This window comes from Podarcis erhardii, assembly GCF_964252035.2.
Source record: "Podarcis erhardii genome assembly, chromosome: 3".
Classification (NCBI taxonomy): Eukaryota; Metazoa; Chordata; class Lepidosauria; order Squamata; family Lacertidae; genus Podarcis; species Podarcis erhardii.
In genome coordinates this window covers 50,955,628-50,978,161 of record NC_138507.1, presented here as the reverse complement: position 1 = coordinate 50,978,161, position 22,534 = coordinate 50,955,628, and the positions used below count along the sequence as shown (strand labels likewise).

Here is a 22,534-nt window from a genome sequence, read left to right as displayed (position 1 = left end):
GTCATGGGAGTCCTGTGAGAGGACTACTTTGTAATGCAATTTTTAAAATGGTGCATTGTAATGCAAATTAAATTTGATTTCTCGCAACTTTCAGCGTGATCGCAAGAACCATTGTGTGGTCCCTTCTAGTCAGAAATGCTTCATGAATCAGCCAGTTGATGGATGTGCAAAAAGTTGGTTTGTCAATCCAAGCTTCCATGCTGTGTTCAGAGACCCTTCCCTTCCCCTCTCATAAAGGCAATTGCAAATGGTTGTTTCAGGAGAATTCTCATGCTCGATAGGGTTTGTCATGTATGGGTAGCAAGTGGCTTTGGTGTTTACCTTATTTGTTTTCCCCTTTGGCAGTAAGTTTGATTGCATCTGAGTTAACCCAATGTCTTTACAAAGTGACAGGAATGTATAAATTGCCACACTACTCTTTTGAGGCAAAACCAAACCTCAGCACTATCCCCTGAAAGGCAGGGCTGTGTTGTGTAATAGGCAAGGCCTTGGACAGGTAATGAAGCAATGGGTAAGGATGCTAACCTTAAGGCTGCTTCTGCGTTGCTCTGTGACCTTGAAAACGTCCTTGAGAATGCTATACGCCACTTTATTGCACTGCTATGCCAAACAAGCTTAAATAGCCTTTGAACAGCTCGCTGTGTATAGTGAACATTTTACCCTTCATTTTAACTCATTTACAAGTCCACTGAATTGAACATGGGCTCAATTGGTGCTCCTTCCCAAGGCTACAGTCCTATGCACAATTGGAAGAAAGAACCACTGACATCTGTAGGACTTACAGCTCAGTCCTATGCCTGTTCACTAACTGGGTGTCAGCTATACTGGAGAGAAAATGTTTTGCAGAGAGATTTTGCTCTGGTTATTGAATTCAGAGTTTGAGTGTGACCCTATAGGATGATATAAAGGAAAACTGGGTGTCCCTTAGTATTTTTTTGGGGTGTGTGTGTCTGTTTTGGAGTGCACGGCTGGCAAAATGAAAGAACCATATTTCAAAAATTCCAGCGGTCTCTGTATAATCAAAGCCGTGGAGCTTGTCACAGGTTTACATCTAGTCCAACATTTCCCACATTGGGCTTGGTCTTTTTTAAAAAATTCAATTTCCATAGGAAATGCTTCCTAGACATCAATGACAGGAGGATCAGAGATCTTCGAACGTATCCCCAAGAGGACACTGCTATTAAAGCAAATTGTCTACATTTCAAACTCCTGCTGATTCCTGAGAGTTTGCTCTCCTTTTTATTGTCCACCTACATTAGCAAAAATAGTATTTCAAAAGGCATCATTTTCTTTAGCAGCGCAGTCAGTATTGGTGGATAATTGGTTTCCTCACATTGGTGTGTTTCAACATGGATCTCTTGTAGGCATAGAAGGTTTAAAAATAGATTACAGACAGGTAAGTTAATGCCTTATTGTGTTAAGGATAATGAAAGACATACTGCTTCTCTTCTGCTATGTTTTTATGAAATTTGGGGCTTGGCTTTCCCCTTACGGTGGTGAAGGGAACTATGCATTTCAGGCTGAAGGCGGTATGTGTCTCTCTCTGTGTGCATGTGAAACTTTTGAAGGTTCCCACCTGTGACACCCCCCCCCAAAAAAAAATTCTCCTTACAGGTAAATTTTAGGTCATCAGGAAGAATTATTCCAGTATAACTACTGTACTCCCTTCTCTGCTCTCTTTCCATTTTCTTTATTTTTGCTAAGGAATTTTTTTTTTTTAAAGTGATTGTTTGCTTACAACCTGAGGTAAGACTGCTCAACCTATCACTTCATACCCACCTAATTCTGCTGCATATGTAGACCAGGCCAGTCAAATAAGTCACTGCTACTTACCAGGAGGCAGAGAGGGATGGGCAAGGCAGAGGCAAAGTTGGCTCTTGAACTGGAATTAAATGAGGAGAATATTACCTCAAGTAAGCATACACTGGACTGCAGCCTTAAACATTGTTCCTCAAAGTCAGTATTCCTATTCCCTGTGGCTTCTTCTCAGGTAATTTATCTTCTAGGCACCTTGTCCATTGAGTAGCTATACCAAACACGTGCAGTAAACTGGTCCTCAGCTGGGATCCAATTCATGCATGGCACAAGTGGCTTAATTTAAATGAAGCTAGCCCAGTTTCCATCATCTGAGAAAGACCTGCTAGAGAGCAGTTCCTTTTCTGTCCCCCCCCCCAAAGGCTTAGGATGAAGTTGTGCTTGCAGTGAGCAAGCAGCTGGACATGGAATTAGTGTCAACAGGGTTTTTAACAGGTGTTTTAGAATTAGCTTTTTATTATTATTGACACGAATAGTACAGACAGTAACATTTGTGCAAAGGCAGGTATTCAGAATGCCTATATTAAATTTACCTTCTGTGGGTGCCATACATGATTCCTCGTTAGCCAAAGCTGCTCAATTTGAAGACTATTGCAAAATGGGAGGGGGGGATATAGAACTCTGTACCTTTAGCCAGTAATTTATACATAGTTAGAAGAGTCATACGGAGCCAACAAGCTGTATGGAGCCAGCAAGAAGACTAAATTATTTGTCACTGCTAAAAAGCACGTCCGTTCAGCATTGCTTCAATTAACATCAGTATGTCAGGCCTTTAATCCTTGTTTCATTTTTAAAAGACTCTACTTATTGGCCAGAGCATTCGGAAAAGATAATTCACATTTGTTATCCTCTCATATTTATTATTGCAAAGGGAAGAGATTTTCTCATTCTTAACTGGGCAAACATGTCTATTTTGGTTTTTCTCTGTTTCTTATTTTTCCAGTCTTATGCTTGGTTCTTCATATTTCCACATCATTTCAGGATTTAAAAAAAAAGTCCTCATGAAACTTCAGCGTTTTAGTGCAAATCTCTCCTAATGGATGCATTTTTGCAAAAGCAATTTTCCCTAATATAATGTGTTTTTGTATGTCACTTTCACCAATATATTCCTTTATATGCACAGTTTATCCTATTAAATGCATTTCTGTACACATTTGGTTGGAGAACTGCACTCCAAGATTTGGGAAAGTGCGAATTTCAAATTATGGCTATGCTTCATGGATAGTCTGGAAAGTGTGAATTAGATAAGATCACCTTTAAGTGTAAACTGACTTGGATTTCTCTCACATCCCTAATCTTAACTAGTAAAACAATTGCCAAAAAATCCATATGGTTCACTCACCCCAGCTTCTCACATCTCTGCCCATCTTATCCATGCAACACGGATTCTTATTTGACTATTAGCTTTGGTAACTTAATTCTGAAATCCAGTGCTATTCTCTTTATGCCTCTTTCATCATTCATCAGCCAGCTTCCAAAGGGCATAGAAATATGTTTCTCTTATGTTAAGGAACAGACAAGCTGAAATTGAAATGCTGTTTATTATTCTACTTTATTTGGTATGAATAGTGCTAGGAGGTATATGAGACTAAAAGTTTTTTTATTAAAAAATACACTAGTAATTAAAACAAAAACAAATCAAACCATTTTGCATAATTCATCATTTGTATAATGTGTTAGAGAGAGAGAGAGAGAGAGAGAGTGTTTGCAAGATAGACTCTCCTCCCTGAAAGAGAGGGGAGTGGTTGTGGGCGGGAGCCCGAGCACCGCCCAGCAGGGGGGCATTTGCCCCCTGCCTCCAGCTCACCTGGCTGGTGCTCACGCCCCCTCCTGTGGCCATCCAACCAGGTGCCACGGAGGGGGCGTGTTCAGCAGCCTTTTGCTGCAGCACTAGCCTCTCCCTGGCCTCATTCCTCATCGTCATCCCGTGGCGAGTCACCCACCCTCCACTCCCTTTTAGTTAGGGCCTAGGTCATTGGCCTTGCTATGGACCTTAGGTTGGTCGCCCTGGTTGTCCGGGGGGCCTGGTAGGAGTTTTTCCATTTGGCATTAGGCTTTTTGGTTTTTTCGCCTACCTCGTAGCAATCGTCACAACTTTTTGTGGTATTGGTGGGTAGGTTAGGCATTGGAATAATGTGTTGTGGTGTGTCGAAGTGCTAGGTGTGGCCATCGCCTATGCCTTCAATGTTTAGGGGTATTCCGTTAAAGGAATCTGGCGGTCGTGTATTCTGTCCGATGCCTGCTTGGCGGGAGGCCATGGCACGACCCTCGGTGACAGCAGGAGGTGAGCCTATAGTTGGATCAGCATCAACAGGCTCCACCTACCGGTGAATAAACCCACTTGTTTCAATCCAATGCCTAAGCCAATACCTTTTCATTGCTGTAATCAATAAAGTTGTGGCCTTTTCTAGCCCATTAACCTTATATCACGTGTCCTTGTGTCTTCATTTCACTTCGCGGGGTCGGGTCCTCGAACCACAAATTGATGTTCTGAAGTGCAAGATTCCCAGGGAATCTATACTTCTTGCATCAAATGTGCATTGTGCTGTCCTCTTATCTGTTTCAACAGCAGCAGATTTGCTGGCCTGCTGAACAAAGCACTCCTGCCTGTTGGATATTGAAGGCGCTGTGCCCTTATGAAGGTAAGAACCCAGTTTGCCCTTACAGTGAACCAGTAAGCAGTGTAATAAATGTCACATCACACAGATGTTTCATCAAGTGCTCAGTAGGTAACATCTACTGGAGATGTCCTCATCACATCTGGTTGTGAACAACTCAGCAAATAATTGCCATTTCAGCAGCCATTTTTTTCACCAGCATTTTCCTGTGTAGCAAGAATGCCAGCACAGAACCTTTAGAATTTCTAAGTGAAAGTTAGCTTTGGTTCTTGAAAAGCATGAATGAATTCTAATAAGGCTTATCAACAACTACTCTGTGCCATCAGTAAATTATGAAACAGGCTGCACTACAAGGTTGGTCACAGTAGAAGTGGTCAAATACAAACAGCCGACCCACTGAAATACCATGGGCCTGACAGACATTTCTGCAACTGTAGAAATGACTATTGGTACACTGTCATCCAGACAGAATAAAACAGTGTGTGTTCCTGACAGAGCTAATTGAGGCCATCAAATAAATATCCTTTTTAAATATTTAATTTTGTAACCAGCTTGAACGGAAAACCAAAACTGCACGCAGTGAAAAGTCATGCTTCCCTGATTAAGCTATCTGTTTCTTTTTGAATGAACATTGAAACTAATCTAGCCCATCTTCCATCTTTTCCTTTTGAACTACACCCAAGTTTTCCTATTGAAACACCAGAGTCAATATGTTTAGGAAAGGACTATGGCTCAGTGGTAGGTAAGATGTTTTCCATGCAGAAGGAGCCATCTCCAAGTTGACAAGCCACACATGATGAACTTCACTCTCTATCATCATCATTGTCATCATCATGTGGCATTTTTATCCTGCTTTCAGCCAAAAAAAGGGGGGTTCCCAGAGTAGCTTACAAATGCAGACAGAAGATAAGGGATGCCAACTTGAATAAAATATTGGGAGGGGGGCAGGTAAGCTCCACCCTGCATAACTGATCACAAGACGTGGTGCACACACACCATTTGAATGGCAATGCCCATCAACTTGGGGTGGGGGCAGCCCCCTCAAATATTTTAAGGGGCCCCTAGGAGATGGCTCCTACGCAGAAGATAGTCCCTGACATGTGGCTAAAAGACAAGACACAAAAAAGTAGGATGGGAGGGAGGAAGAGAAAAGCAAACTCAAGTACTACAGAGATCTTGTAGTGAACAGAAGGAGAAGACAAATTTGGAGATGAGCCAAAAGTTACTGGTCTGGTGGAGGAGCCCTGTGTTCTTTTAGACCTGGCCTCCCTACCTCCAGGTCGGGCTAAGAAAGACCCCTGTCTGAAACCCTGAGAAATTACTGCCTGTCAGTTTAGATAGCATTGAGCTAGAGGGATCAAAGATACCAGGAGAACACAGTTTCTATGTTCTTCCTAAAATCATAATTGTTTTCGTAAGATTCTTAGCCAGTAATTTGCCAAAGTGTAAGCATTTAATTCTATATGAGTTCATTTTTAGCTTGAGAACATCTCAGGCTTTTAAATATGGGACACTATTCTACATGGGATTGTAATAAATCTACCTTGAAAAAGGTAGGGTTCACCCACTGGTTTATGCCAGCTGAGACAGACACAACTGTGCTTTTCAAAAATAATGCAGTTAAATGAGGACTCTGAGTGGTTCCTCCAGACGCCTCACTTCCTGTTACACTCTTTCTCTTTTCGTAACAGTGGAGCATTGTAAGATCATGTTAGCTGAATTGTAGGGTGAAGGAAAGAAGGAGGGCAGGAGCCATTTCCCAAAGTTTGCATTCAGATTTTTCAAGTTTTAGATTCAGGCAAATCTTTGTTTCAGGTATGCTCTAAGGAGCCCTCCCTTCATCCTTGCCATCATTCAGTATTGCAGCTTGTAATCCCCGGCTCCCCAGTATGTTCCTGAATGATGCTAAGATGTAGGGGTCAGATGGCAAGTTACATACCGTGGGCAAGGGTTGTGCTTCAGCTGCAGAGGTCAGTTATGGACTAAGCAGCCACACAATGGGACACGTCTTAATTCATCATGATGGTTGCCTTCTGACTAAAATGACCTATCCCAGTGATGTTAATGGAGCCATTCACCTGAATAAAAGTATACTGAATATGACTGAAGGTTTCAAAGTGGGGTTTTTGTTTTTTTTAAATGCAGGACTCATTGAATTACATAATTCGCTGTGGAATGCCCACATATCCAATGAACATAAAGGTCTTCAAGTAACGCTTCTTGAGTCAGGGAAGGTGTGCAAGGGAGAGCAAAAACCCACAAGCTGAGGGAGAGTAATATACCTGCAAATAACCAAGGGTTAGGGTTTCCTCAGGTGTGCATCACACATTCATAACCTCTGCTGTCTGAAACCAAGGAGCAGGGTCACACACTCCTTGCTATTATGGACCCTTTTGGTTTATGTAAACAGGAGGGTAATAGAATCTGGGAGAGAAGTGGAGCAGGGGGAATATAGGCTTTTGATGGGCTGGAAAGAAGTGGCTCTGATGTATAAGGCAAGGCCAGGTATAACTCATGAAGTTTCTAGGCTACATGTGAAAGGGTGGATGAAGAAGATTTTAACATGTTTGTGAAAGCAGTTGTAAAACCAAATGATTTCCCCCCTCAAAACTTGTGTTGCTTTAAAGGCAGAAAGCCTATCTTCATCTGCCCATTATAAACAGTACATATAGGAAGCATATTTCTTACCCAGCAAACCAGGAGAAATAAAATCTAGGCTGGAATAGGACCTGAAACAGATGGCCAAAGGCACAGCATGTCTGAAAAAGGACCAAATTTGAGTGGAATTGTGCATCTTCCTTTCCATGGCAAACATTAATTCCCAGTGCAGTTATGCACCATTCCACAAGTCCATAAACATTTTCTCATTACATTATTCTGTAACTGCTAATGCACTTGTGGCTTCTCATCTGCCTCACTTTCATGATCTGTGCTTGTGCTAGGTCAGCCCCTAACACATTGCCCTTGGCTTTACTGACACTAATTAAATGGTCTTTCTTCTTCTTTCTGTGATAGCTGCCTATATATATATATATATATATATGTGTGTGTACAGTCTTAACCAGTGCTTTTTTCTAAAAAAATGTTTAGGGATACTCTCATTTTCCTACTAATATTGAAATACTGCCCCTCAATGAGGCCAAACTTAGATTCACAAAATGTTTAGGGGTATGCGTCCCCCTGCGTCCCCCCACAAAAAGCACTGGTCTTAACCAAAGTGCCAGTTCACAGGGGCAGTGTCCAAAAAATTGAGGGAATGTTTTCTTGGCATATATAGAAAGGCATAAGGATAGGGAGGGAGTTTTTGGCACATAGAGAAAAGCATAAGGAAAGAGAAGTGGATTTTTTGCACTGATAGTTTGCGTGACTATTATGCATTTTTCTTACTTAAAACTCCCAGCACCTCTCTCAGATGCTTTGATATATTTTATGGAAGTGCAAGTTATAAATAAAATACTAGACTCTGGATGCCTGGAGTTCACAACTGGAAGGGTGGGGTGGCAGCAGTGCAGCCTTTTGCCTCCCATGGCAAAATTTGTAGATAGAATTGCATAGTTGGCCAAGGGCCATCTAGTCCAACCCCCTGCAATGCAGGAATCTCAGCAAAAGCATCTGTGACAGATGGCCATCCAAATGTAGAAGGGTTACTTTAAAAGCAGATGCAGCACCGGACGTGCATCCAATAAGAAGTCACATGGGAAGTCACATGAGCAACATGATGGGAGGAGTGTTCCTAGGACCAAGGTGGAACTGTGATGCTCCCTTGTTGTTTTTGTTATCAAATGCTGCATGTTGCTTAAGTGATCTTGTTATATTTGTAATATTGGAATGCAGTTTCTTGGTATGTTGTTATATTTGTTTGAAATGCATCTAGTTTCTGTCGTAAGCCGCTTTGAGCATGATTTTTTTTAAAAAATAAAAAGTGACATATAAATAAAATGAATGAATGGGAGAGGCTTTTAAGGTCTGTCTGTCCATTTCCAGCAGATGGATGGTAAACTACCCTTCCTGCCAGATCCTGGCAGTGTGGGTCCAGCTTGTTGTCTCGGGACTAAGTAGGTATGGTTGCCATGTTGAGCTTTTTTTTGGCAAATTCACAATAACTGCCTACATGGGTTGCCATACGTCCGGATTTCCCCAGACCTTTTTTTTGCCATTTCCAGCATGATACTGCTTTCGGCTGCAGTATTCCGGATGTGTCCGGGAAATTCCCTAAAGTAGGAACCTTTTGCTCTGTGATCTGAATTAGCAGTTGGCAAGGGTGTTTCTAAACTTAATCTGGAAGAGCCTTCTAAAGAGAAAATTAAAAATTACAACAGGGCAAAACTATGGTGAGGGAGTGGGCAATCAATGTTGTGAACTGCCCTGAGATTTACAGATGAAGGGCAGTGTGTGTGTGTGTATATATATATATACACACAGAAGTAACAGTGATAGTGATAGGTTTGGCTGGCTATGAGCAGTGTACAGCTCTCATCAAGGCTTGGAACCAGGGTTAAGTTACCCAAGCATTCTTCAGTAGGTACCACTTTTACAGTTGAAGATTTGGGTGGATAACCAAGGACTTTTGTAGATCAGCAACTCAATTAAATTCTTATTTAAATACAGGTGTCTTGATTCCTGGCTCTGGGAGCAATGAAACATGTTGCATGGATTGAAAAGCAAAATGGAATGGTGGTCCCCCCCCCAACCTCCATTTTACTGTATTTTTCTGTCAAGCAGATCAGTATGTGGTCAGGCTTCTAACTAATCAAGAGAGCTTATATTGGTCAGACAAAGAATGAAGAGGAAGCTGCCCTCTGGGTTACTATTTTATCAAAGGTTGATTTAAGCGTCTCCAGTTCCAGCAATGTTTCTTCAGAGCATTGTGTTTCCAGATTAGATTAAACACTTAATCTTGTTTTCAAGGTCAAGCAGGGTTTGATTAAGTTTTCTGGTTCAACTTTATGAGATTAAAAAAAACAACTACTGCTGCTCCTTCCCTTCTAGTTCAGAAAAGCATTGCCTATGCCTCTCCCCCCCACCCCCAGTTCCAGTAACAGAACAGTTATTCTGATAGAGTGTTTTGATCCAAGTGAAAAGAAGAGCTATGGGCACTATCTGCTTTTTACAACAGGAACTGTGTTGACTTTAATTTTGTCATAGAAAATGTACAAAATCTAAACTTTGTATGCATTTTAAAGTGTATGAATTTTTCAAAGTCATCTCTGGAGAAAACCATTTATGTAGACTAACACTGCAATCCTAGGTGTTACTCTGAATTAATTCCCATTGTTTTCAATGGGGCTCACTCCCAGAAAAGTGTGCATAGGATTGCAGCCTAACTATGACTGGGATCCAAAGGACTGTGCAACTAGTTCCATGAACCTAATGAGCTTTGGTGCTTGAGTTCGCAAACAGCCACATTCAGATGTTGGATGGGGACCTGCTTTTCAATGAAGGAAACATTCCATTTGGTCATGCCCAAATCCTTGACATCTTTAACATTGGTTTTGAGATCCTGGCCTTTAATTACTCTGATGCTGAATGCACAGTAGGACAAGACCTTTACTAGGGGACCAAGCAAAATAGCATGAAATAGTAAGTTTTATGATTGTTCCTAATAAAAAACATTGCTATACTGTAAATTTTTATAGGCCAATATGACTATCTATACTTTGTTCTGATGTGGATGCAAATTTGCCTAAAAATCCAGGGATGCAACTCTCATTGACTCAAGACAGTTTGTTGCCCAATCAGCTATGCCATGCGATCCAATAATTCTATGCCAATATTTCTTGCAATCTAGCAGCAAATTCCAGGGTACAGTCCTCTGACTGCACCTGGCTAGGTAGAATCTGAAAGTTGCACCCATGATCTTCTGCCTCAGTGATGGTCACCTCCCACCCACCCTGGGTCACATGCTGGCTGAGGGTAAGGCACTCCTGGATCTGCAGGGTGTGCCCTTCTGTTCAGCCCACCTTGCCTCTTCCAAGAACTTGATGCTACAAGATAAAGGGGAAGATGAGCCTTATCAGGCTGTCCTTTATCAATCAACAACCACTTTCCTGGGGTCTGCCTGAAGTTTGCAAAGTAGAGAAGGTTATGGCGTCTAGGCATAAGGGTGTTTACAATAGTAGAAAAAGTTTACTAAAATGAGAAAGAGATAATTTTAAGGAAAACATAATTGAGAAATCGAGCAAATTCCCCAACCGAGCAAAAACCAAAAGTAGATTAAAATGCAGACCTTGAACTTAAACAGTCCCTTTCCCTACCAGACTTTCAGAAGAATCTTGCTCTTGAGTATCAGCTTTCTTGTTTGCCCCTCTTTCAGGCTTAAAATATTTTTTCCTTACCATGCTGAGAGCCACCTTGATCTACCTACCCTCTGGCTAGCAACCTTTGTTTCAAGCCTTTGTCTACCTGCCCGCTTTATATCACAGGCTCTTCACAGCAGGTTACGGCAACAGGAAGTCTTAGAGCCCAGATCACAGGCTCCAGGAAGTGATGGAGCCCTTAATTTTCCCACCTTCAGGCAAGGGATGTGCTATCTTTCACACACAGATACACACACATGCTGGAGCTGTACTGCCTCCACATCTGGGTTTAATGTTTAATTGATTGTTCAGCACTAGACTAGAATCTTCACAAGCCAACCAAATACCTCTAGGAAGTTTACAAGGAAATACTATATCATCATGGGAAGGGCAATCATCCCTTGTAGTTCATCTGCAGCATTTGATAATCCAAATTACTGCTTATTTGTTTCAGATTCAATAGTAGCATTCAGCCTATTCTGCTGGCACTGGACAGAAAGGCAGAGCGTGAAGTGAATGTGTGGCATTATAGAGTCAGGTAGCACATCGAGAAGCATGAAGTCAATAAAAATACTCTATAAGGGATTTAAAAAATAAATAGGAATTCTATCATGCAAATAAAATGGATGGTATAAAATTCATCCAGATGACACACAAAGCCACTGGTTCTGCAGGCTTCTGGCTTTCTTTTTTTTTTTTTTGGAGAGGGTGTCCGAATGACGTATGAGAATTTGATTAAAATCTTTCCTCCAACCTTCTTGAGGGTGATAAAAGAGCTAAGAAATCTTTGCTGCATGGGGGAATGATAAACTGCACAAGGGAGGAGAAAGGGAGAAGAGAGGTTTAACGAACAATTTCGGGTTATAAATATGACTGCATATAAATATGATTCCGACAGTGAATCCTATAACCCGTTTGGGGGGATCAGCTGTGTTCTTGGAATTTGATCCACTCTTCGCTTTTGTGGCAACCTGTCCTTTAACTTGAATGGTGCAGGACAGGTGCATTGTAGGGACTGAAGGGAGCAGGGAGACAGCTTCTGCGGCAGGTGATGAAGACAAAATAAAATGAAGATACAGCTCAAGAAGTGGTGGTGAGAGCTATTTCCTTGTAGTTCACCTCCTGCTAAATGAATAATAGTTCTAAGAACTATTATTCTAAGAATGTATTTCTAAGAATGTATTTCACATCCCTGCTGTTCTTCAGATAGCCCTCTGTCAATCACTATCAAACCACCATGGAAGCAATTGCCAACTTGGTGCCCACCAGATGTTTTGGACAAGAAATCTCATCAGCCCAGCCAGCTCGCTACTCTCCTTCCTATCCTGGCTCAGAACATCTGCTTTACGCTTTACCATTCTATGCCCCTTATAAGCCCAGGACATAAATCAATTTTTATGTTGGAATCTGAAATGTTTCTGCTAAATATGTCAGACAGAACTAGGATTTCTATCCAAACCCAAATTTCAACATGTAGATTTCGACCGTCAGATGTCATCATTGGCCATTGTTTCCTTGAATAGCCATCCTGCAGCATTGTGGCGTTCATTCAAGAAGCACCGGTCTATGATTTGATGATCTTAGATTGCAGTGCAGAGAAGCTCTTAGGGCATCTCTTGCTTAAAATGGTAACTTGCAAATCTGATTCCGTTTCAGCAGGAGAGTCTCTTCTTGAGCAAAATGAATGGCAGAATGGTGCTCATAACAGGGCAATTTGTAAAATTACACAGACATCTTCCTTTTTGATTAGTAATAAAGTCATTTGTCCTTGCGGCCACTTGATTGAGTACATGAAAAGGAGCTTAACAGTACAAACCCCTCGATTTCAATAAGATTTCTCATGGCACAGGATCAATTAAGCTTAAAGTTTAAAAGAAGAGTTTCCGCTTTGGAATGTTCAGGGCAGCACATTTATTTCAATGTCATCTCATTAAAAGTAAGTACTCAGATATCATAAGTAAATGGTTTCTGTTTTACTTCTCTCAGAAAAGGACAGGCTCTGTAGTCTGCGCTTGAAGTCAGCTCATCTGTTCACTGGATGGGATATTTATCCCAGCTGTCAGCCCTGAAGTAAGCAAGCTGTAATCAGTCGTTTCCTTGGTCAGGACCTCTCCTGTTTGTGCATCTTTATATAGAAGAGCTGCTCACCTACTGAATACATTTTTAATGTATTTTTTTATTCCAGCAAGCATCTTGCTTAAATTTGATTTCATGATTTTTACTGACTTTCATTTTTATTGCACTGAGAGTTTTTGTTGTACATCAAGCAGTTATATAAATTGCAGAAATAAACTTAAATAATTATAAATATATAGCCATTTCTCCAGGGCAAGGTTTAACCCTCCTAATGCATTCTGCCTTTTTACTTAGAGTTCCTCTTTTCTTTTCTTTTTTTTTACATAAGGGGGCAGAAACATATTAACCATATGCTTCAGGCAGACTGTAAATTAAGAGAAGATTGAAACACTGGCCACTGGTTTGAGCAGTGGTGTACACAATCCACATCTATCCTGTTGTCTCATATGAAATACTGCATTTTTTGTGTTTTTCTGCAAAACAGCTTCAATCTGAATTTCATTTTTTAAAATAAATTAAATTTACGTACTGCCCTTCATCCAAAGGGCAGTTTATAGTATAAAAACACAAAATACATGACATATGAGAAAAAAGAAAAGAAAAGAGAATTGAGAGACAGAATGTCCTGGCTGCATTTTAAGCTGGTAGTATGTGCACAGCCAGTGAGAACAATAACTCAGAAATCTTTTGACACTGCCTTCAACAGTCTTACAGGTGTCTGTCTGTCTGTCTATCTATCATCTATCTATCTATCTATCTATCTATCTATCATCTATCTATCTATCTATCTATCTATCTATCTATCTATCTATCTATCTATCTATCGCGATAGGGTATGTGTTCCCTAAACAGGATTTAGAGTGTCTGTTAAACAAGCTGTCTGATCCAAGTCTGGTTTAAAGATTATGAGCTATAAAAATGGAGCCCAGGAGAGACCTTGAAGTTGCCAGTCTACGGTGAGGCTTTGGGTAGCAGACTGAGCAGGCATGCAGGTGACCTGCTCACATTGTATTTCTATTTAAATTATAGTAATTATTTCTAAACTTGCATCTATACATATGAATTTTATGCAAATCTGTCTTTTTTTTTTTTTTTGACGAAGCATTTTCTCATTTTGGGTGATGCGAAAATGTCCATTTAACAGTCCACTGAAAAAAAAGGGGGGGATCTCGCCAAACCGCTAAGGCTTAGAAAATCCTCTGGAAGATGTATTCAGAGTATTGAAGCATATTATCTCCATTAAATATTATTTAAATACTGAAATCTGCATTTGTTACTCTCCCTCAAAGTACTTATTGAATACTTATTAAATATTTACCATTGAACTCTTAAAATAAGTCTAGTGATCATAAGCTAATAATTCTGTATCCAGCAATTTGTTCAGGGAACTTGCAATCATCTTGCAATCAATGCATGTTCCTCCACCACAGACCTAAAATACTGTCAACATAGGCTAGAAATGGAAAGAAACACATTTTTAATATATGCATTCTTAATATATTTAATATGTGTATTAATTTAAATACATTAATATATTAATTTAAAATATGCACTATTAAATATGTACTCTTGCAAGTTCAGCTCTTAGATAATGTGACAAATATCACAAGAGAGCCAAAATTGCATAGTAGTCAGTGGGTGGTATTCTGCTATCAGCATAAGGATTTCTGTTTGTGTAACAGGACTTTCCTCCTTTCCTCTGAACGTGGGTGCCCTGCACCCTCCCCAAAACCATTCCAGAAGGTTGGGGGAGCCCCTAGAACAGATTTAGGGACACTCAGGAGGAGGAGAGGGGAAGAATATTTTGTGGCACAAGTGGAAATTCTTTCCCTGACAGAATGTTTATCTGATTGCTATCTGATTGCTATGCTGGATTCCACCAAGAATATTTGCCTTTTACCTCAGTCAGTCTTGGGTTCAAAATCCCCCTTAGCCTTGAAACTCACTGGGTGACAAGCTATATTTACTTGTTGGTTAATTGTTTTTTTAAAAAACCTCCCAGTTGTGAGGTGGTGGAAGAAAAAGACATGGAAGAGCAAATGCCAATATAATAAATACATCTGAGTGATGGCCTGGGATATTCCAAGAACTGGTTCAGCTCGCATAGCCCCAGACACTTCACTGATTACTTAAGAAGTAAACAATAGTATGTGTGAACAGCAGTGGAAGATTTTCCCCTCAATTTTGTTAGTCCTCTAGTAGGCAGCAACAATGATAACATAAATTTTATTAGTGAACAAAACTGGCCTTGAACTCAGTGCATGAGCTAAACTAATCAATCATAACTAATCAATCATATTCACAAAGGCAAAGAAAATTCCCAGCATCTTATGGCTATATTTTCAGTGTTTTCTTTTTCTTCAACTTGGATAAAGGGACTTTAACTGAAGATATAGCTCAGATGGTTAGAGTGTGGTGCTGATAACGCCAAGATTGCAGGTTTGCTCCCCATGTGGGACAGTTGCATATTCCTGCACTGCAAAGGGTTGGACTAGATGATCCTCAGGGTCCCTTCCAAGTTCTATGACTTTGGAAAGAACATTTACCAGCATATGCTTACATCCATCAAATGGAAATCAACATGATTTTGTGGCTGGATTAACCGTGGCTGGATCATACCAGCACTCTTTGTCCATACCAGGTAACTGTACGGCCTTGTTCCTCACTGTTGAGAATGGGAAAGGGTTTCATAGCAATTTTTCTTTAATTTCACCGAACATTATGACAGAGACCACTCACAGTTATGTGAGTCACTGTGTTGCAAAGGCACAAGAATGAGATTTGCCTTTAAAATCACTAAAAAAAGAGGGGGGGGGTCATATATTTCAATAAATACAATAAAGAAAATACTTCAGTCTATGTCTTGAAAGACTGGCTGTAGCAATCTGTTGTTTTTTTAAAAAATTTCACAGTAATTCTAGTCTCTCTCTCTCTCTCTCTCTCTCTCTCTCTCTCTCTCTCTCTCTCTCTCTGTCTCTATCTCTGTCTCTCTCTCTCTCTCTCTCTTTCATAGGGCATATACCTGTGTGTCAACCGCCCCCCTTAAAGTCTGAAACCAGAATTTGATACTTTCTTTTTCTGTTCTCTCTTTATGCACTCAAACTACCTAGCAAATCCTGATAATCACGTGACCTTGTCAGCTACATTTTTCATATATTTACTTCTTTTTCTAAAAAAAACCTGTCTACATCATTCTTGTCTGTAGAGTTTTACATCGTCAATTCATTGCCATAGGCTGCTAGTCTTCAACAAAAATGTCAGACCAAATGAAGAAAGGTAAGACTGTAGGAATGGAAGTTGGTCACTTCTACTCCTCTGGGTCCCATTCCTTCAAAGACTCTTTCAGGTTCTTCTGGCTCATTAACCAAACCTGAGTTAGAGGCGTATTCAGCTACTGCTCTTCCTTCTGTCACTGGAGTGTCATACTTCAAAGAAACATCTCCTAAAGGACAGCAAAGTGCCACTGCTGGTGAATTCAGCGTTTTTATTAAAAAAATGTACTATGAGATGACACCAAGGACCCATTCACTCTCATTCTCCTTCTTCCCCGAAGTGAGGAAAAGAACAAAGGCAGTCAGAGCACTAATTCTGAAGTCTTGGTGGATTTGGGGAAGAAATCCTCCTCAGTTAAGTACGACTCTATGGAGGTGCAATTGAGGACTGTCAGAAAACTTTAATTGTGGGTTCTGCTTCAATGCAAACGCAGGTGGGATAATTTATATCCTGTGACATGGTGACCATGAAAAGCTAGTAAGCTCAGCCCAAACCAGGTGCATGCAGTGTGGATTCAATTTGTGAAGTAATCTTGTTGTTCTTTGTCACAGCCACCAAGTCAACTGTTCACAACATGAAGCCGCTCCTCTGTGCTCTGCAACAATATATAGAACTGAAATATTGTTCCTCTCTGCCTGTTGCCTGCTGTTGCTATCCTGCTGCTGCTTTTATTTAACCCCCCCGGTTCCCTAAACAAACAAACAAACAAAAAAACAAACAAACAAACAAACACACAAATGAAAATATGAAGATATTTTTCTCTCTGCCTGAATTATTCATCCCTGCCCTGTCTATATGTGCTGCACTTTCCCAAGTCCACCCTCACAGGGAGCTGTGCACATGCAGGAACGTAAAAGACGTGAAGTTCTCTGTGTGGCTTCAACATGCATGTAACCTGTCATGCATGCAAGCATAATGTGTGCTAGGTTATTTAACACTGTCATAGTTTTTCAGCTCTGCCCATTTCTCATTGTGCAAGTACCATGTTGCCTAGAAGAAGTAAAAACAATGATATGGAGAAGGCTGCTGGGGATGTGTTCTCCCCATCTGTAATTAATAATATCTTATTTTCCTTTCCCCCACTCCCATGTCTGGACTGTGAATTTTCTGTGGGTATATTCAGGTGAACAGCTGAAGTGGTGTGCGACGTGATAAAAATACCTGTGATAAAATTGTGGGCATGGAGACAAGTGATTTGAATGTCCTGACATATCAGAGATGTGTGGCAAGATCAAAATCACCACCTCCTGAGAAATTTATGAAATTTGGCTTGCGCCAGGAGGTGGAAAGTTGCAATCGCACTGTGCATTTGTCACATATCAAAACATGCAGTCAATTAGGTCATGTTGAAACAACGAGAAAATCACTGGTTTCAACATTTCTTCCGTCCCCTCCATCGACTGTTTGAATTCCTCAGTGGAAACTTCAGAATGCAGGGAGATGAATGCACATAGGATGCTATTAATGAAAGAACAGAAACAAATATAGTTTGTTCCATTCTGTGGTCATTCCCTGTGAGATTTTTACGAGAAGAGGTGGTGATTGCAATTACTTTTTACAAGTAGTTTTGAGAGAAACTTGCAAAAAAGAAGAAAACCTTAGGTACCACAGACACAAAATTCCCCTGCTTATACATCAACTATGCATACCTTTCTTGTCCCCAAGTATAGCCTTTCAACAAAATGGCAGCTTCTTTACTCATTGTTACAGTGTAGGAAGCAAAAGAGCTGCTGTGTGCCATTTTGTGGCTCCTTCTAGTCTTGTCTCCATTCAGTAAGTAAGCAGTTAAAATGAAGAAGGGTCTTATGCAGAGAGAGAAAATGTTTCCAATCCCAGGGCAAATACAGATGTGGAAAAAAAATTGCTCTGTCGGACATAGTGAGCCCTGTATGAAAGTGGTGACATCTGTCATGGTGGGAGAAGTTTGAAATGGCTTCTGTTTGGCAGCCATTTTGTGTGTACTGGCCAAGGACTGCAAGTCTGCATGTAGTTTACCTGTAGAGTAGCCCCATAGAGAGGTTTTTCTTTTTTGCTAACAAGGATACCAACAACATGTAGCTGGGGGGGGGGGGCGGACAACGACGTGCAAGCAAGTTCTAGTAACCCATTCCTTGGCTCTGACTCCCAGATTTAGGAATCACTGCCTTGGAATACAGCTGGAAGTTTAAAAATTAATACGAGTTGCAGTGGAAGGTTAATATAACTCATTTATAACTCCACAATCCTGACCTTTTGCAAATGATATCAAAAGTCCATAAAAGCATTAATGCTGCCTATTACCACAGGTTAATTTATATACTACTTCTCACATTCATGAGGCTCAGAAACATGAAAGGAACTCTGCTTCTTTCAAGTATTATCTCCTGAATATCAAATTTCCTGTCCTCCAAAGGAACCTTTAACTCTGTTAAGCTAACTATATAGGAAAGTATTATTCTGTGAAACTGAACCTGAAAATTAACTGCTGTCTCCTTACTAGCTTGGGCTTGTGATTTTTTGTTGATCAGTTAGATGCTATATGGACATAGTGCATATTATTTTTTAGCAAGAGGTGGAAGGCAGACAGGAACTTAGATGCTATTCTTTGGACATTGCTGATTTCCAATCTGGTTGTGTGTTCTGTTTACGTTAGTGATTAATACTTCCAAAGAATTGGATACATTGCCAATGCAGGAATGCCGCTTCACAGGTCCAAGCCTTGAGTTAATAAGTATTTTAAAAAATGACACAATTTAACCAAATGTATACATATGAGCAGTAGAATTATGGCCCCTGCTCTTCTCTTCTGTTTCCCATTTATCCACATGACTTGGGAACATTCAGAGCTTCCAGATTATGAGATGAACAGAAAAATGCCTGTGCTTTACAAATATATGTAAGGTGGCTTCAAATGGGGGGGGGGGGGACAAGGCAGAGGGAATCTAAATAGTAATGATGAGATATCAGGAATTCTCTATGGCACAGGAGTCAAAATGAATGACATGGAAAAGCAAATTACTCAGCAGATGCCTAAAAAAGGGGTGGGAGGGAAATTTGGTTCAGTTTGCAATTAAGGGGAGCCTTACCTAATTCACAATTTCTGAAACAATATGCAAACTGACATACAACCATCCTTCAAAATCCACACTTTCCTGTATTTTGCAATGCAGTTCTCCTACCAATTAATGTGTACAAACGTGTAGATTAGGTGAAAGTGTAGCAATGGTTGGGGCCAGGGTGGTTTTCCTTTGCTTTCCTTTATCTATGTATATCGTTTTAGTTCTATTAATTAATCCCATTAATCCCATTAATGTTTAATTGTTTTTTAATTACTGTTTTTCCTGTGTTGTTAGCAATTCTTATTTTTAAGCAGCCTTGAATCCTTTCAGGGGAAAAGATGGGATATGAATAAATATATAATAAAGATGTTTTCCTGGAAATAAGAGCTCAACCTAGTAACTTACTCAGGGTTTTCCAGCTCTAAATATGATTAGATATTTTGTGTGAAGTGTGATAAAGCTGCTTACCAGCCATCTTGGTGACACCTAAAGATGGGCTGTGATCCGACTACCACCTCTTTCACTAGGCTTCCCATCAAGTTGAATACCAACTTTGAATATATCCACGTTCCTTATTATTTTCTGGCATAAGGTAATTAATTTTTTTAATTTGCTGAGACTTTTTAGTTATTGCTATATATTTTGGTGCTTTAAAAAATCCTACTGGCTGTTGCTTGGTTTTCAGAACTGCCACTGTTTTTAATGTCTCACTGCTTTATATTTTAATATTGATGGCTATTCTTTCAATTTATTGTTTTAAATATTACCTGCCCAGAGAACCATTTGGAATTGAACTGTGGACTATTTATCTATATAAGGATTGTTACCCTGTCTTTCTAAAGCCCCTGTGTGTCTCTTTATCATAATGAGGGTGACAATAAATTATATTAGAACTTATTTTCCAAAGAAACCCAAAATGACTAACAATATAAACCAATCAGCATAAGCAAATAAACAATCAGTAAAAGTAACAATCTGAATATAACATTCGATAACAGTATGAAGAGAAGCAAGCAGAAACTATAATCTCTTTAGAAGTGACTCTAACAGGAAGACATAAAATACAATTTTAAATGTCAATACAGCTACAACACTTTCTAGCACCACACTCTGACATTTCAAAAAGTAGAGTAAGAAACTGTTGTTACATTAAAGCATGGCCATCCAGGGACTAGGGTCAAGGGGAAATTGCACTTCCAATATCCACAGATCCCAACCTTCCTACCTTCCTTCCTTGTATGTTTCTGGCATAGTCTTCTCATTTTTTCTGAGAAGCTAGCCTGCTCCTCACTTTCCATATTTTACCTTGCCCTCCTCTGGAAAAACTCCTGCAGATATCCCTGCGTGTAAGACCAATCCACAAAGGCCCAGCCTCTCTTTACTTCTGCTTTCTGTCTAACCAGGAACCAATGTGTTTCCATTACGGCATGCCACAGATCTGGGTAACCTTTGTGCTTTCAAAAACGGAGAGCAGCCGTTGTTTCTGTGTCTCAGAATCTTTGTTGTATGATATACACCACCCAGCAGAGACTTATTCGGTATGTAGTTTCCATCTTGGAAATGAGCCTGAAAGCTGACTGCTGGCTAGAGCACCTGACCCTAATTGCTGGAATTTTTTTCTTAGGATTTTTCCTTGTCCCACTACTTCCTGCTTTGTGTAACATCTTGCCAAAGAGAGCTGGAGAAAAATTGCCCTTATTTTATGCCATTTTTGTTAGTTCTGATAAAGGTATTGCCCAAATGTGGATTTTGGTGAGCTGATCTTCTCTTATGAACCAACCTTTTGCTTTCTGTGTGCTTTTCCTATTGTGACTATGTCTGGATGTGAGGAGGGGAAAAGTCCTGCACAATTATCGGAAATCTCTACTTTGAAAGAGAAAAAATTATATCAATAGAATGTGTGTGTAAAAAGCTGGTGGGGTCTGTCTCTGCAGCCTTATCACATCATTTCTAGGCAATCTATTAATTTAGCCTCTTTGTATTTACCATCCTTCTTTACTCAGCATGTGGTTTTATATGATGTTAGACCTTTTACCATGTGTTTGAGAGTTTTGGACAGCTGGTGTTAATGGTGTTATAACCAATCTTCAAATCTTACAGCGTATAATGGATCTATCTGAGCAGAGTAAGTGCCTGTAACTCTGTTTAAAAGATCTATTATTGAGTAGCTTCAAAAACAAATGCATTTGCTTCAGCACAAAATTGGAGTCATCTCTGCACCTTTTTCTAAGGATCATTTTGCGTAAATACATTCATAATTATGGAAGCCTTATTGGTGTCATCTACAATAATTTCATGTCATATTTTCTGGCTTCTCCAATATATTAACCTCAATGTGATGGGGATTAATACTACATGCTACAAACAAGCCATTGGTCACTGTGCCTGAGTCTCACCTTGTCTGAGGCCAAAAGCAGTTTTCAATGCCAACAATCAGTCTGGGAACTTTCATGTAACATGGAGATTTTTCTAGCCATTTGCAAAGTGCATTTCTCTCACCATTTGGATAACTTTAGCTAGCCTGTGTGCATCAGAGATGGAGAAGAAGAGCTGCGAGGTCTAAAATGATAATTTCCAGGTCAAGCCAAACAGTTGTATCTCTCATTTTAAGATTTAAGGATTGTTTACTCTTTGCTTTGTGGAGGGAAAAATGTGTTTTGTCTGCGTGTGCTAAAGCACATTATTGCATCAATATTGTAATAGTTTTTAAAGAATGAGTAAAATAAGCAGAAATTGAAGTGCTGATTTAAGAAATACATGGCTGAAATGGTGCTGGCTGATAGTGGCAGCTGAAGGATGGATGCAAGAGATAGGCTCAACCTATAAACATCAAAATGACGCATCTTTTAAATAGAAGGAAGGGTAGTGATAGAGACCTGTGGAAATTGTGCTAGTGTTCTGTTATTTTTTTAAAAAAGTTGGACAAATGGAGCATAGGAAAGTTGCAGGAGGACAATGACCTGAGATGAAATCATGTAGAAGTTCTTTAGAAATGGAGTCAATAAAGTATGGCAATTCTATAGGCAACACCTAATATGCAAGCATCTCCTAGAACTGAGCATTCACACCAAACTTAACCAAGATGTGGGAAGCTATGAGGCATGATGGTATTGCACAGTGCAAGCTGCAGACAGATGTGTCCTTAATCCATAGATTAAAGAAGGAATGGGGAACCTTTTTCAGTCCAAAGACAACTGTCCTGGGTCCACCTGTCAACAGCCAAATGCAAAAGTGGCCATGACTAAAGTAAAAAAGTGGGTGGAGCAACAGATACAAGTTTTACATCTATACAGAAGTCTCTGTTCCAGCCATGCAGAAACCGTCCTTTCCATGGTTAGTGGCTTGGCTCCAGGTTTTGCTCCTACTAGCAGGAGCATCCTCTGGGCAGTGGAAGGTGAACAGGTGTCCTTCTATAGGA

At 40.1% G+C, this 22,534-nt stretch overlaps 1 protein-coding gene across 2 annotated transcripts in view; it reads left to right on the top strand.

Annotated features, from left to right (window-relative positions):
• Nucleotides 1–22,534, top strand: part of SCML4 (Scm polycomb group protein like 4) — a 71,935-nt gene that overhangs the window by 8,682 nt on the left and 40,719 nt on the right. The window contains exon 2 of one of the 2 annotated variants that reach the window (XM_081857277.1): nt 4,385–4,457. The exons of the other annotated variant lie outside the window; for it this stretch is intronic. The gene's annotated coding sequence lies outside the window, so the exon portion shown is untranslated. The remainder of the gene's footprint in view (nt 1–4,384; nt 4,458–22,534) is intronic. 2 annotated transcript variants of the gene reach the window in all.